This window comes from Arachis ipaensis, chromosome B06 (genome assembly GCF_000816755.2).
Source record: "Arachis ipaensis cultivar K30076 chromosome B06, Araip1.1, whole genome shotgun sequence".
Taxonomy (NCBI): domain Eukaryota; kingdom Viridiplantae; phylum Streptophyta; class Magnoliopsida; order Fabales; family Fabaceae; genus Arachis; species Arachis ipaensis.
In genome coordinates, this window is record NC_029790.2 from 78,927,081 (window position 1) to 78,945,114 (window position 18,034).

The following is an 18,034-nucleotide window of genomic DNA, read 5'->3' on the forward strand; positions in this document are numbered from 1 at the left end:
AAAAAATTCAAATATCAATTATCTAAATTAAATCATATAAATTTTTATTATTTTTCCGTCACTAGAACTTTAATTTCAATTTATATGAAATAATTAATTATAATAAAAGTTGTCCAAAAATATTAATTGACTTAAACTTAAAGTATTTACAAAAATCCATTTAATCATTTCTAATAAGTTAATCTCTAAGAGCTCAATTTAATAAAATAAACTGTAATTTAATCACAATACAAATTTCTTAAATTAAATTATATAATACTTCTATTACTGAATTTTAGTTTCAAATTATATGAAATAACCAATTATAAAAATTACACAAGAATTGTAATTAACTTAACTCAAAATATTTAATAAAACTAATCTAATTATTTTTAATTGTTCAATTTCTAAAAATAAAGAGTGAAGGGCTCGGAGAGAGGGCTGGGTGCGAGAGTTCTCATAGCAGTGATGAAGATGAAGGGTGGGGTGGCGAAAAGCCTTTGATGTATTCATTTGTATTTTCTTTTTTTAATTTTTAATATTTTTTAATCTTACATTGAAAAAGTATATGATTTTTTTTATTTTACGTGATTTTTTTATTCTTATTTATTATTTGTATTATTTTTTTAGAAGATTGGATATAATTTATTTTTAAGTTTTTATATATGTGATTCTTTTAGATACACTTTGTCTTAAATTTTGAATTATTATAACGTAAATAATTAAAAGAATAAATTAAAAAATAATAGACTAATTTAAAATATAAACAATATTTTTATACTAAATGTTAAAATTTTTCAATAAACATTTGAAATTCGTTTGAAAACTGATGCACTTTCAAACAGAATTTACAAATGATGTTATTTTCATCCTAAATTTGCGGGAAAAAAATTTTAGCTATTTCGAAGAGTAAACTATAGTAAAAGCATTTAAGACTAATCATAGACAAATTTGGGATAGAATTAACATTTTTCAAAATGCGTCCCAAATCCGTCTGAAATTATTGTGCATATTCAGATGGAATAAAGACGAATTATACTTTTTGTCCAAAATATGTTGCTAATCTGCATGAAAATCTTGGCGCCATCCAAAAAAAATTTGGTGCCAAAATTTGGGACAAAATTTAGACAAATTTAGGATAGAAAAAGCTCTATTTCTAGTAGAGTTATCTCTGAGATTTTCAGCAGTCCTGTAAGTTCTAGCCTACTGTAGACATCTTCTTGCTGTCCATTCAATCTTAGGATCAAAGTATAGAAGGGGTTCCTTATCCCTGTTCTTGCTTATAAACCAACAGAAAACAAAGAAAAGATGGGAATCTCTACGTCAGAGTGCAGAGAATTCCTAGTGAGGTATCCTGTGTAAATCAAAATAAAATAAAATAAAATTACTAAGTGGAACACCAAACTTAATTTTAGAAATTAAGAAAAATCTTAAACTAAAATAGAGCTTAAATTTTTGAAAATTTAAAAAACAAAGCAAATAATAATAAAAAAAATCAAAAGCTAAAAAAGTCTAATCTAAGCAATCAGACAATGGTTAGTTGTCAATCACAGTCAATCCCCGACAACAGCGCCAAAAACTTAGTCGCGGAATTTGAATACCATAACTAAACCGGCAAGTGTACCGGGTCGTACCAAATAATCTCTCAGGTGAGTGAGGGTGGATCCTACGAGAATTGATGGACTGAGTAATAATTGTCGGATGACTCACTTATTCAGGCAAGCAAAAAGTGGTGTTTTGAGAGTTGCAAAATTGCATTAAACAGTACTTTAGAGAGTAAGAAAATAAACAGTAGAATTGGTGTGAAATATATGTGAGAAAACATTTAAGATTTTGGAGTTGTTTATTCTTCCGGATTAAGTTTTCTTACCAACTATCTTAATCGTGCAAGATTCATTTCATTGTAAACTATAATTGACTAAACCCTAATTCCTTGGTGATTTAGTCTCCTCTAACTAAATCAACTGTTAATTCCTTGGTCACTTAATATAGATTAGAGGGTTAGGTTCAATTCTAGTTTATTAGCCACAAAAACCCTAATTACCCAAATATAAGAGGATTATATGTCATGGATCCCATTAAGTCCAAGTAATTAGGAATTTAGGAGGAATTTACTTTCAAACTAGTGTTCAAGTGAGATAACTCTTTTGAGAATCACAAGAACGCATATAGAATAAGGGTTGTTCTTCCGATATGCCTAGATTCATAAGATGAAGAACGAAAGTAATTTTTGAAACTGAATCAATACATTAATTAATATAGAAGAATAATAGTCTTAATCCATAAAAATAAACAGAGCTTCTAACCTTAACCAAGGAGGTTTAGTGGCTCATGACTCAATGAAAACTTGTGTTCAAAAATTGTCAAAGTGGGGAAATCCCATATCCCCCCGAAAGGCTGAATCTTTTCCCTTTTATATCTAACCTAATTTGATTTGAAAAAAAATAAAATAATAAATTATAAACCTAAATGATTTTTTTTGTAATTAAAATAGCTAAAATAAAATAAAATAGAATAATTAAAAGCTAAATCCAACTAAAGATGCTTTTCGATGAAGTCTGATCCTCATTGCTAGCGCTAAACGCCAGATTTAGCGTTTAGTGCCCTAGGGGGTAGAAATGCTTCTATCCATTCTGGCTTGCTGGTGCTAAGCGCCAGGTTTGGCGTTTAGCGCCTGTTCATACCCTGGGTCGAGCTACCCGACCTGGGATGATTGGCGACAAAGCGACCGACCTCTTCTCAAAGAGGTCGGCCAAATCAACAGGAGAGCCCAATAAAGGGCCCAAATAGAGGAACACGACCCAAATCCAAAGGCCATCCAAGCCTATAAAGATAAAGGCGGTTCCATTGAAGATAAGCTGACCTCACCAGAAAATAAGATAAGATAAGATAACCAACTTATCTTATCTAGAAAGGTCACTCTACAACCACTATAAATACACTGGAGCACCCAGGTATAACTCATACTCTGATTCTACATAAAACCTGTTTAATACCCATGCTAACTTAATCATCGGAGTCTCTTGCAGGTACCCCCCACCCTCTGGTGACCAAGGATCAGTAGTGCAGCAAGTCCAACAAGTCGGACACAACAGCTCCGGCCGCCACCAGCCAGCCGGACACGCCATCTCCGACCAGTATAGAAGATCTCATCCGAGATCGACCTCCAGTTTCAGGTAACCTTAGGAACATTGGCGCCATTGCCGGGGAACCTGGAAGTCATCGCATCCCCATGGCGGACGACCATGACAACCACCACAATTCAGATCTAGAAGATAGAACGCCGTACAAAAATGCAGACACTACACTGAAAGATACCCCGGAATCCAACATGGACAAAAACTCACCAAATCCGGGAACAATAGAAGCGCTTCAAGATCGCTTAAAGCAACTTGAAAAAGAAACCCAACAACAACGAGAGATTGGAAAGGATCTACAAAGAGAGGTACGGAGACGCCGAGAATTGGAAGAAAAACTACAGCAATTAGAAGCCGATATCAAATCAAAAGCTCTTCGGACCACCCCAGACGAAAATTCACGCAAAGAGCAAGACCCATTCACTAGGGAAATTATGAAAACCAAAATTCTAAAAGACTTCAAACTCCCGGATATGACTTTGTATGATGGTACCACAGATCCCAACCACCATCTCAGCAATTTCAGAAGCAGAATGTACCTTACCGACGCCTCAGATGCCGTTCGCTGTAAAGCCTTTCCAACAACTCTCACGAAGACAGCGATCAGATGGTTTGACAACCTACCTCCAAAGTCCATCTCAAACTTTGATGACCTGGCCAAAAAATTCCTAGCAAGATTCTCCATCCAGAAAGATAAGGCCAAGCACGCCCCCATTTTACTACGGATAAAGCAACGAGATCGGGAGAGCCTCCGCAACTACATGGAAAGATTCAACAAAACATGCGTGGACATACAAAGCTTACCAACAGAGGCTGCCATCATGGGACTCATCAATGGTCTACGAGAGGGACCTTTTAGCCAATCTATATCAAAGAAGTACCCTACCTCCCTAGACGAAGTACAGGAGCGAGCAGAAAAATATATCAACATGGAAGAAAACGCTCGGTTGGGAGAAACCTCAAAATCTGGGGCCCCCTACCGAGATAAAGACAAGGAATCCAAAAGGAAAGAAGATCGATAAGGGGAGAAAATAAAAAAATACCATAATTACACTCCTCTCAGGGCATCCCTGGTCGACGTATACAAAGAAGTCTGTCATACAGAGAAAATCCCCCAGCGCAGCCACTCAAAGGCAAAAGGGGAGGAGGAAACCGGAATGAATACTGTGAATACCATCGAGTCCGAGGGCACTCCACCAATGAGTGCTTTGACTTAAAAAACATCATAGAAAAATTGGTGAGAGAAGGAAAATTAGATCGATTTCTGGCCACCCGAGATGAGGACCAAAGAAAGAGACGAAGGGACGAAGATGCCGGACGAACTGAACGATCACCACGGACACCAGAAAGACACGTCCACATGATACACGGCGGATTCGCAGGAGGTGGGATCTCCAAATCACCTCGCAAAAGACATCTCAAAGAAGTATATCATGTCAAGGGAAAGGAGGAAGCACCCGACATCCCTGCAATAACATTCACTAAAGAGGACGCATCCGGCATCAACTCGGGACACGACGATCCCATGGTCATCACTATCATACTGGCAAACGCCAATCTACACCGCACATTAATAGACCAAGGGAGTTCTGCCGACATCTTATTCAAAACAGCCTTCGACAAACTCGGCTTAGAAGAAAAGGAACTTAGAGCATACCCGAACAGTCTGTTCGGACTAGGAGATACCCCGGTATAACCACTGGGATACGTATCGCTACACACAACCTTCGGAAAAGGGAATCAATCCAAGACCCTCAAAATAGACTACATTGTGGTCGACGTAAGTTCAGCCTATAATGCTCTAATAGGTCGGACAACTCTCAATCAACTCGGCGCAATAGTCTCAACTCCACATCTATGCATGAAATTCCCAACTACAGAAGGGATAGCCATGATAAAAGCATATCAAAAGATGGCACGCCGCTGTTATAACAAAAGTCTAAACCTCAGAGGTAGAGGAGAAGAGTTTCATACAATTGAGCTTGGCGGAGTTCAGCGACGAGAAGAACTCCGTCCATAGCCAGAAGGCGAGATAGAGAAGGTCCAGATCGGAGACACCCCGGACAAAACAACTAACATCAGAACGATCCTAAGAGGAGACTCAAAAGAATTACTGATACAATTCTTACAAGATAATGTCGATCTTTTCGTATGGAAAGCCGCAGACATGCCAGGCATAGAACCCAAGCTAATGTGCCACAAGTTGGCGATCTATTCAGGATCTCGGCCAGTGCAGCAGAGACGAAGAAAACTTGGGCCAGAGCGATCCCAAGTTGTGGAAGAACAGGTGCAAGCACTACTGGAGGCAGGATTCATAAGAGAAGTCAAGTACCTGCTATGGCTAGTGATGAGCGGATAATTTATACGCTTTTTGGCATTGTTTTTATTATGTTTTTAATATATTTTAGTTAGTTTTTATTATGTTTTTATTAGTTTTTATTTAAAAATCATATTTCTGGACTTTACTATGAGTTTGTGTATTTTTCTGTGATTTCAGGTATTTTCTGGCTGAAATTGAGGGACCTGAGCAAAAATCCGATTCAGAGGCTGAAAAAGGACTGCAGATGCTGTTGGATTCTGACCTCCCTGCACTCAAAGTAGATTTTCTGGAGCTACAAAAGCCCAATTGGCACGCTCTCAATTGCATTGGAACGTAGACATTCTGGGCTTTCCAGAAATATATAATAGTCCATACTTTGCCCGAGATTTGATGGCCCAAACAGGCATTCCAAGTCAGCTCAAGAATTTTGGCATTTAACTCCAAAACTGGCACAAAAGCTGGAGTTAAACGTCCAAACTAGCACAAAATCTGGCGTTTAACTCCAAGAAAAATCTCTACACATTGAAGCTTCAATGCTCAGCCCAAGCACACACCAAGTGGGTCCGGAAGAAGATTTCTGCATTAATTACCTATTTCTGTAACCCTAGGCTACTAGTTTTCTATAAATAGGACCTTTTGCTATTGTATTTTTATCATACAGAGATCATACAAAGATCATAAAGAGATCATACACAGATCATATACACAGACCTTTTCACATTTGGGGCTGGCCTCACGGCCATGCCTAGACCTTGTTCTTATGTATTTTCAACGGTGAAGTTTCTAGACACCATAGATTAAGGTGTGGAGCTCTGCTGTTCTTCATGAATTAATACAAGTACTATTATTTTTCTATTCAACTCAAGTCTATTTCTTCTCCAAGATATTCATTCGTTCTTCAACTTGATGAATGTGATGATCCGTGACACTCATCATCATTCTCACCTATGAACATGTGCCTGACAACCACCTCTGTTCTACTAGCAATGGCTTGAATGCGTATCTCTTGGGTTTCTAATCTAAGATTGGAACCTTCGTGGTATAGGCTAGAATTAATGGCAGCCATTCCTGAGATCTGGAAAGTCTAAACCTTGTCTATGGTATTCCGAGAAGGATCTGGGAAGGGACGACTGTGACGAGCTTTAAACTCGCGATTGTGGGGCGTGTGACAGACGCAAAAGGATCAATGGATCCTATTCCGACATGATCGAGAACCGACGGCTGATTAGCTGATGTTGTGACAGAGCATCAGGACTATTTTCACTGAGAGGACGGGATGTAGCCATTGACAACGGTGATGCCCAACATAAAGCTTGCCATGGAAAGGAGTATGAATGATTGGAAGAAGGCAATAGGAAAGCAGAGGTTCAAGGGGAACAAAGCATCTTCATACGCTTATCTGAAATCCACCAATGAATTACATAAGTATCTCTATCATTATTTTATGTTTATTTTCATCACCTTAAACTCCATAACCATTTGAATCCGCCTGACTGAGATTTACAAGATGACCATAGCTTGCTTCAAGCCGACAATCTCCGTGGGATCGACCCTTACTCACGTAAGGTTTATTACTTGGACGACCCAGTGCACTTACTGGTTAGTTGTGCGGAATTGTGACAAAGTGGGATTCACATTTGAGAGCTCCAAGTCTTTGGCGCCATTGTTGATGATCACAATTTCGTGCACCAAGTTTTTGGCGCCGTTGTCGAGGATTGTTCAAGTTTGGATAACTGACGGTTCATCTTGTTGCTTAGATTAGGTACTTTTTAGAATTTTTAAGAATGAATTCTAGAGTTTCAAGGTGATGTTCTTATCATCACAAAAGATGATTGATTCTCATCAATTTAGCTGCTAAATGTAATGTCCATGGGTTAATTTGTTCATTGTTGCATGGGTTAGTTATTTCCTATTTCAACACTAATGTTAATTTGTTCATTGTTGCATCTGCATATTTGATTGCATGTTTATTTGATTTTGTGCATTTAGTTACTACTTGGTTAAAGTAATAAAATTCTTTTTAGGACCCTAATTTTGAAAAATTTCACTAATTTAAAATGAAAATTTTTGTGTTAAACTTGTTTGAAGTTGTATTTGGAACATGATTTTTGAGCCAAAGAACACACAACCTGTGAGACTTTGAGCTTATTTACATGGTTATATTATTTAACCATAAATTTTTATTCTTGTGTGTTTCCTTCTCTATGATTGTAATCTATATTTTGTTCCAATCTATATGTCCATTATTTAGTGTATTTACATGCTTGCATATGATTGAGGCCATTGTTTGATTCTAGCTCACTTATCCCAAATTAGCATACCTTTTACATCACCCTTGTTAGCCCCCTTGAGCTTCTAAATCCCTCCTTGTTTTAATAACTACATTACTAGCCTTAAGCAGAAAAACAAAATAAAAATCCCAAGTTGAATCCTTGGTTAGCTTAAGATAGAAATTGTGTATTGTTTAAGTGTGGGGAACCTTATGGGAACATGGATGATAAAAACAAAGGTAGAAAATTAAAAAGAATAAAGACATTTCGAAATAAAAGTTTTGGGAAGCATGCTCATGTAAAATCAAAATAATCAAATTACCATGTGCATTGAAAAAAAAAATATTAAGTATTAAATAAGGGGATACAAAAGAAAAAAAATATATATATTACCCCAAATGCAAAATAAAAAGAACCAATGCACATGGGACAAAATTCAAAAAAAAAAAAATAATAATAAAAAACATTTCATACATCCGACCATTCCTCTTCATCTTTATAGTTCTCTTAAGCTTAGCATGAGGACATGCTAGTATTTAAGTGTGGGGAGGTTGATAAACTACTATTTTATGGTTTATCTTATGCTCAATTGAGTGGTTTTCATCAACTCTTTACCGACTTATTCATACTATTTGCATGGTTTTACATTTGCCTTCCTAATTATGTGCTTTGATTGAAAACATGTTTCTTTGGACTTATATTTGCTAATATTAATCCTCTCTTATTACCATTAGATGCCTTGATATGTGTGTTAAGTGTTTTCAGAGATTATAGGGCAGGAATGGCTCAGAGGATGGAAAGGAAGCATGCAAAAGTGGAAGGAATACAATAAGTTGGAGAAATTGCTAAGCTGTCCAGCCTGACCTCTTCGCACTCAAACGGCTATAACTTTAGCTACAGAGGTCCAAATGATGCAGTTCCATTTGTGTTGGAAAGCTAACATCCGGGGCTTCGATTTGATATATAATTTGCCATAGTTGCCCCGACGCCACGCGACGCGAACGCGTGGGTCACACGGACGCGTGACCTGGCCAACACCCAATCCGCGTGGCCGCATGGACGACGTGGCCGCGTCACCTTTCCGCGGCCTGAACGTAACAGAATTCATAGGGGGTGATTTCTGGGCTGCTTTTGACCCAGTTTTCAGCCCAGAACACACAGATTAGAGGCTATAAAGTGGGAGAATACATCCATTCATAAGGAGGCTCTCATAATTCACTTTTCATGTTTTAGATGTAGTTTTAGAGAGAGAGGTTCTCTCCTCTCTCTCTCTTAGGATTAGGATTTAGGACTTCTCTTAGTTTTAGGTGTGACTCTCGATCCCAGGTTCAATGTCCCTTTCTATTTTCTTTCGCTTCTATTTTTATTGACTCTAATGCTTTTATTTGTATTTGATTTATGTTACCTAATTGGCTTATAAACTTTTCCATGTTAGATTTTACTGCTTTGAATGTATTTTATTTGAGGTATTCCAGATATTTATGATTTTAATTTAGCTTTCTACATTCTTGGCTTTGGTTAAAAAATTAGTAGCTCAGGAGTTATCTTAACTCAACATAAGTGATAATTGTTAACTTTGCTAATTGAACTGAACTTCGATAATCCCAATCTTTCCTTAGGGATTAACTAGGATTTGAAGATCAAACTAATTAGTTACTTGACCTTCCCTTGCTCTAGTAAAGGTTAACTAAGTGGAATCAATAGTCAATTTTCATTATTGTTGATAAGGATAACTGGGCTAGGACTTCCAATTTCTCATACCTTGCCAAAAGTTTATTTTACAGTTATTTATTTATTTTAATTGCAATTTAAATTACTTGCTCCCTATTCTCAAAACCCCAAATTTACAATCTCCATAACCAATAATAAGAACATACTTCCCTGCAATTCCTTGAGAAGACGACCCGAGGTTTAAATACTCGATTATCAATTTTAAAGGGGTTTGTTACTTGTGACAACCAAAACGTTTGTACGAAGGGATTTCTATTGGTTTAGAGACTATATCTACAACGCGACTGTTTTTATGAACTTCTTTACTGGCAAAAATCCCAACGTCAGTGGTATAGGCTAGAATTAATGGCAGCCATTCCTGAGATCCAGAAAGTCTAAACCTTGTTTGTGGTATTCCGAGTAGGATCTGGGAAGGAATGACTGTGACGAGCTTCAAACTCGCGATTGTGGGGCATGTGACAGACGCAAAAGGATCAATGGATCCTATTCCGACATGATCGAGAACCGACAGCTGATTAGCCGATGTTGTGACAGAGCATCAGGACCATTTTCACTTAGAGGACGGGATGTAGCCATTGACAACGGTGATGCCCAACATAAAGCTTGCCAGGAAAAGGAGTATGAATGATTGGAAGAAGGCAATAGGAAAGCAGAGGTTCAAAGGGGAACAAAGCATCTTCATACGCTTATCTGAAATCCACCAATGAATTACTTAAGTATCTCTATCTTTATTTTATGTTTATTTTCATCACCTTAAACTCCATAACCATTTGAATCTGCCTGACTGAGATTTACAAGATGACCATAGCTTGCTTCAAGCCGACAATCTCCGTGGGATCGACCCTTACTCATGTAAGGTTTATTACTTGGACGACCCAGTGCACTTGCTGGTTAGTTGTGCGGAATTGTGACAAAGTGTGATTCACGTTTGAGAGCTCCAAGTCTTTGGCGCCATTGTTGATGATCACAATTTCGTGCACCAGGTAGCTGATGAGATATTTTGGTGAGAAACGAATCTCTCCCAAAACACCCAAAACTAACCGGCAAGTGCACCGGGTCGTATCAAGTAATAAAAACTCACGGGAGTGAGGTCGATCCCACAGGGATTGAAGGATTGAGAAATTTTAGTTTAGTGGTTGATTTAGTCAAGCGAATCAAGATTTGGTTGGGTGATCTGTGACTTGCAGAATGTAAGTTGCATTGAAGTAAAGAGAACAAGAAATAAATTGCTGAAACTTAAAGAACAAGAAATTAAATGGCAGAAACTTAAAGTGCAAGAAATGTAAATTGCGGAATCTTAAAGTGCAAGGAATATAAATTGCTTGAAATGTAAAGGGAATTGGGGAATGGATTTGCAGAATTTAAACAAGGAAAAACTAAATTCCATCAAACAGAAGAGGGAAAGGGAATTGGGATTGAACCGGATCTTGAAGCAGTAAAGTAAATGAACAGAAAAAGCAATAAACGGGGAATTGAAATGAGAAATTCAGATCTCAGGACCCAGAGACTAGAAAACCAAGTCTAGATCTCAATGCCTTCCTAGATGCAACAAGAACAATAGCAAGGAAATTGTAAATTGCAAAGAAAAGAGATGAAGAACACTGAACCGGAAATGGAATTCAATTAACAGTAAAGAAACAGAGAAATCCAACACAAAACCTCATGAAATGGCATGAATTCATATATGGTTGGTTCAATCAAGGAAAACATGAAAATCTACTCAATTAGCTTGCTTGTAGCTCAAGAAAGTGCATGATTCTAATGAAAACAAAAGAAAAAGATTAGCTAAAATAGGCTAGGATGACTTGTCATCAGTAGCCAACGTCGTCTTGGTGAGAAAATCAAATGGGAAGTGGCGAATGTGCACCGATTACACTGATCTCAACAAAGCCTGCCCAAAAGATCCTTACCCACTCCCAAGTATCGACGCTCTAGTAGATGCTTCCTCCGGATATAGTTACTTCTCGTTTATGGACGCATACTCGGAATACAACCAAATTCCCATGTATCCACCAGATCAAGAAAAGACCTCGTTTTTAACCCCGAAAGTAAATTACTGCTACATCGTGATGCCTTTCGGTCTCAAGAACGCAGGGGCTACTTATCAAAGGCTAATGAATAAAGTCTTCTCAGATCACATCGGAAAAATCATGGAAGTCTATGTGGACGACATGTTGATAAAGACACAAAGCGAAGATACATTATTGTCCGACCTGGCTCAAGTGTTCGACACTATAAGGAAGCATGACATGCGACTCAATCCCGCAAAATGCACCTTTGCAGTAGAAGCAGGCAAATTCTTAGGTTTCATGCTCACACAAAGAGGAATTGAAGCAAACCCGGATAAATGTCAAGCCATACTCAACATGAAGAGCCCCACCTGTGTCAAAGAAGCACAGCAACTCAACGGGAGATTGCCCGCCCTATCCAGATTCTTAGCAGGCGCAGCGATAAGATCTCTCCCCTTCTATGCTACTTTAAGGAAGGGAAAGCAGTTCGAATGGACGATAGAATGTGAACAAGCCTTCCAAGACTTCAAGGAATTCTTAGGACAGCCGCCTATCTTATCTCGACCACGAAAAGGAGAACCGCTCATATTATATCTCGCAGTAGGAAGCCGGGCAATAGCCTCAGCACTAGTCAGAGAAGACAAAAATGGGCAATAACCCGTCTACTTCATTAGCAAAGCGCTATAGGGATCCGAGCTGAACTACCAGAAAATAGAAAAAATTGCCTATACTCTCATCCTAACATCTCGACGACTTCGCCCATACTTCCAGGCTCACACCATTAAGGTTCGAACTAACCAGCCCTTAAAAGGAATACTGCAGAAAACAGATTTAGCAGGCAGAATTTTACAATGGGCAGTTGAGTTATCAGAGTTTGACCTCCAATATGAAGCTCAGACGGCCATCAAATCACAGTATCTGGCCGACTTTATAGCAAAATTCACAGATGCCCTGGAAACCCCACATAATGGAATCTCTATGTGGACGGTTCTTCAAATAAAACTAGAAGCGGTGCAGGTGTGATAATAGAAAGCAACCAAGGAACCCAGGTTGAGCTCTCCCTCAAGTTCGGGTTCCTGGCCTCAAACAACCTGGCGGAATATGAAGTATTATTAGCTAGCAGAGCTCAAAAACTCAACATTTACAGTGACTCACAAGTAGTCACCTCACAGATAACAGGGAGCTATCAAGCCAAAGATCCCACCATGAAAAAGTATTTGGATAAAACCAAGGGACAGCTCGGACAACTCGGGGAATATAAGATCCGCCACATACCCGCGAACAAAATGCCCGAGCTAACGCACTCTCAAAACTAGCCAGCACCAAACCAGGGGGCAACAATAGAAGCCTCATCCAGGAAATGCTACAGAACCCGTCAATCTCGGAAGAGGAAAAAGTCTTAGCCATAACAAGTCAGGACCAAGGATGGATGACCCCCATAATCAACTACCTCAAAGCAGGAACACCCCCCATAGATGAAAAGGAGGCAAAGAGGTTAAAAAGGGAGGCACAGTACTACACCATCATAAACAACATCCTATACAAAAGAGGGATCTCAATACCATTACTAAAATACGTGCCGACCTCCAACACAAGGGAAGTACTAGAAGAAGTACACGGCGGCATTTGTGGTAATCATCTCGGAGCACGAGCTCTCGGCAAAAAAGTACTCCGGGCGAGATTTTATTGGCCAACTCTACAGAAAGAAGCTACAGAATTTGTAAAGACATGTCCACCATGTCAGAAACATGCCAACTTTCACATCGCCCCGCCAGAAGAGCTCATCAGCGTGACTTCGCCTTGGCCGTTTGCAAAATGGGGATTCGATCTTCTTGGCCCCTTCCCCCAGGGGTCAGGACAAGTTAAATTTCTCATAGTAGGGGTAGACTATTTCACAAAGTAGATCGAGGCAGAGGCCCTAGCCAACACCACCGCCCAAAGAAGCCGGAAATTCTTATATAGAAACATTGTCACAAGGTTTGGGATTCCATATTCAATAACCACAGACAATGGTACTCAATTCACAGATGCAGGCTTCAGAAAACTAGTAGCCGACTTAAATGTAAAGCACCAGTACACCTCCATTGAACACCCACAAGCCAATGGACAGGCCGAAGCCGCCAACAAAGTTATATTGGCTGGGTTAAAACGGAGATTACAAGATGCAAAAGGAGCTTGGGCAGAAGAGCTCCCACAAGTCCTATGGGCGTATCGAACGACGCCACATTCCACCACGAAGGAATCCCCCTTCCGGCTAGCATACGAAATAGAAGCAATGATCCCAATAGAGATCAAGGAAGGATCGCCTAGAGTGGTTCATTACAATGAGGGAGCAAACTCCCAACTTCACAGGGAAGAGCTTGACCTACTACCTGAAATCCAAGAAAGAGCTCGGATCAGGGAAGAAGCACTAAAGCGTCGAATGGCTTCCAGATATATTCAAAGGGTAGTGCCGAGAAGTTTCGCGGAGAATGATCTCATCCTAATCTGAAATGATATTGGAACAACTCGACCAGGAGAAGGAAAGCTGGCAGCTAACTGGAAAGGACCCTACCGAGTGGTAGAAGTACTTAGGAAGGGCTACTACAGACTGTCCGAACTCGATGGACGAGAGCTTCCCAGATCATGGCACGCCTGCAACCTAAGAAGGTACTACAGTTAAAAAAAGTAAAAGATCTCATTATTGGATGCACTCTTTTTCCTGAAAGGGTTTTTTAACGATGCACCAAGTTGAGACCCAGACACTATCCGACTTAAAGGGATGAAAAATTTCCACATGTATATATTTGCACTTTCCTTTGAATAAAATATATTTTAGATATTCTACAAGATTTCAAGACGCATTAATGTGAAGCATTCATCGTCCGATTATAAAGCAACAGATTGGCAGAAAGTGAAAAACAATTTTACTGCACGATCACGATAAAGATAACCGTCCGATAAAGGTGAAAACGCGATTCACCCAAAAGACAATCTAAAGATAACAACCACTTCCTACAAATCGGCAAAGATGAACATAGAATAATGTAAGAAGTTATCGAAAGCAAACCGAAAAAGAACCTGACGAGGTCTTATGGATTGCTAAATAATAACTTAAAGACTGGCCGACGTTAAGAAGTCGGACCAAGTCAACCCAAGTTATAATTAAACCCTTGAAAGAGGTCTGGCCAACCCTATTAAAGAGGATTACTTTAACTTAGAAGGGCCCGACATGACAAAGTCAGCCCAAAATAAAAAAGTTATAGAAGTAATCCCTGAAAGAGACCTGACAAACGTCCAAGAAAGAGGATTACAAAAATAACTTAGAAGAGAACCGACATGATGAAGTCGGTCTCCTACAACAAAAGTTATAGAAGTAATCCCTGAAGGAGATCTGACAAAGGTCCAAGAAAGAGGATTACAAAAATAACTTAGAAGAGAACCGACATGATGAAGTCGGTCTCCTACAACAAAAGTTATAGAAGTAATCCCTGAAAGAGACCTGACAAAGGTCCAAAAAAGAGGATTACAAAAAATAACTTAGAAGAGATCGACCTAACGAAGTCGGTCTCCTACAAAAACCAAGTTATAAAAGTAATCCCTAAAAGAGACCTGACAAAGGTCCAAGAAAAAGGATTACAGAAATAACTGGAAAGAGGACCAACGTAAAGAAATCGGTTACGAAGTGCTAAAAATACAAGCAAGAGCGAGAAAACCGAAAAAGCAAGTTGGACCCACAACCTCAATGGATCCAAGCTACAAACAATAAAGTACAAAGCAATCCAAAGAGGTCGAGCCGCAAGGTTCCAACACTCTCAGAGAACTGAAGAGATACCAAGTCAAGCGCAAAAAGCATGATATAATCTACGAAGTTATAAAGCTTCAGAGGCCACCAGAATTTACCTCAAAAGGCTAGCAAGCTACTTTTGTTTTTCAAAGAAAAAGTTGCTAGGCAAGAAACTAGAAAATGTCAGCAATTAACAAAACAAAGTTTAAAAACCCACAAGCCAGGCTAGCTGCATAAATATCCAAAGAGAGATTAGCAAACATCAGGAGCCTTCTTGGCAGCATCAGGACAAGGAGAAGGAGGGCGAGTCTGAATAGGCACAGCATCCACAGTTCCATCCTCCCGGTTCAGAATCTGGCAATCCGGATCGGCTACAACCGGAGGAGCTGAAGAAGTCGACAATTTGACAGAGGACACAGGGGGAGGTTCAACATTATCATCCTCATCATCAGGGACAATCTTGCCATCCCTGACAACGTTATGCAGGCTGAAGAGGGTAAGGTCGGCCTCGGGAGCAATAACCCGAACTTGTTCCTTCAGGTTCTCGTAAGCACCAGTTATGCTGCCAACAAGATGACCTTGAAGCTCGGAGTAATCAGCTCGGGCATTCTCCAACTCCTCCCTCAGGCGCACAACCTCCCGATAAGATGTCACATAACTGTCCTTATGTCTCATAGCCATATCCTCGGCCAGCCTCACCGAAGCCGCCAGAGAGAGGGAACTCGCCTTCTCATTCTCCAGATCCTTCTCTAACTTGGCTACCTTTACCTCAAGCTCTTCCTTCAGGCCCTTCATCCGATCGAACTCCTGTTTAGCCTCTTTCATAAATTCCTTAGTGGCATGGAGAGGAAGATTCTGAGCAGTTCGATACAGAGCAGCCCCCATATACGCCATCTTAACGCTGTTTCGGGTCATAAATTCCAAATGATGAAGGATGGACACATCGTCCATGGAAAGGGCACCATAGGGACCGATTTGCTGACCCACAAATTCAATTGCATTAAAGTTGGGAGCATCAAGGTTGAAAGGCTCAGCTGTTTTTTGTTTCTTATTGGGAGGAGCGCCAGAAGGAGCGGCAGAAGTGGGGTTAAGGTCAGCCAGACAAACTCGGGGAGTGGGGATCACCTCCCTCGCCCCAGGAGAACTCAGCATGGATGGCTTCACACGCACTTGGGAAGATCCCTCCCTGGCCGCCTTGGCCGAGATGTTTTTAGCAGCAGTCGCCTTCTGTGCTCTTTTAAAAGCCTTCATGGATTCATTATTCTTCATTGCCTCTGCAAATAAAACACAACAGTAAGAAATTAAGCTGCAAGTCAGAAAGGCATTTACGAGCAATATAAACAGATAATAAAGGGAAAATCAGGAACGCAAAATACCCAGCTCAGTTTGAAGAAGAGAGGGATTGCTTAAAAATTTCTTTGTATCAAGATGGGGAGTTTGACCCCAGTGTTCTTCCAAGACAGTCATGAAAGCCCGCTCAGCTTCATCCAACATTTCCCACGTGTATCTGGACACTCTCACATCTTTTTGCCATTCCAAGGGAAAGGCGGGCTCATCATTTTCATCCAGAAAAAGGGCCGAGCTCCTTCAACAGCTCGGACCTTGAAAAAGTAGTTTTTAAAATCACAAAACGATTCGTCAAACATGGAAAAGACCTTCTTCCCTGAGAAGATCGAAAGGAGACCCAAGCCGCCTTCTTTTTTACTACTCCAGGCTTTGTCAAGACAAATAGATAGAAAAAGAGAGATTGCGAGGCGGGAATACCAAAACCATGACACAACAATTGAAAAATTTTTATGAAACCCCAGGAATTAGAGTGAAGTTGAGAGGAAGCAACATTACAGGACCATAACAGATTGGTCTCAAATTCAGTGAAAGGAAGGGCAATACCCAACTGACCAAAGAAGAAGTCATAAGCATAGAACAAAGGGCGATCTCTAACAACCCAAGTAGAGAAACAAACTCTCTCTTCAAAAGATGGAGGGACAAGTTCATAATTCTTCTCATCACCAGCATTACTACAGACCCTATGAAACTGCCTAAGCTGCGCACAAAACTCGGAATCAACCAAAGAGACACACATAAGAACCATTGAGTCCACCCAATCGGCCATGCCCTCGGGAACCTGGGAAGACATCTCTACAACGTTATTGCGAGAAGACATGAGACCAACTAATCCTACAACAAGAAAAGAAGACAGGATTACCAAAAACATCTCGGACGAGGGGCAAAACAACTCGACCAATATGATACAGGCGAACAAACAGAAAAGGAAAATCCCAAGACTCAAACCAAAGTCCTGGGGCATCCTTTGGAGGCAGTAACAAAGCAAGGTTTCAGGAAATTTCTACAGCTTACATTCTGGCACTCATCAAACAAGAAAATAAGGTTTCAAATGAAACAAAGGAAGTAAAAACATAAAGTCATCTAAGTCACTACCTTTTTACAGTCTATCAGCAAAAAGCATTGTCAAACATCAAAAATGCCAAGCAGAAAATCATCAAAGACGCAACCTTTTTCAGAATCAAGCAAAAAACCATCATCGAAGACCCAAGCAGAAACGACGACAACATGCAAAAGCCCTAAAAAATATTCAAGCAACAAAGAAAGCAAAAAGATTTGCACCAAAAACGAAGAAATTCCAGAACACGCAACAATCAGGCACAGTAAAAGCAGAAAGATCCAAACTTTCTCTGAGCAAAAATCAAAACAGACATATAATGAAACAGAGGAAGAAAAATCTAACCTGGAGAATAGAAGAAAACCGCGAAAGAAAGCTGAAGAGCAGAAGCAACAAAGCCACCCCTCGAAGCGGAAAACTG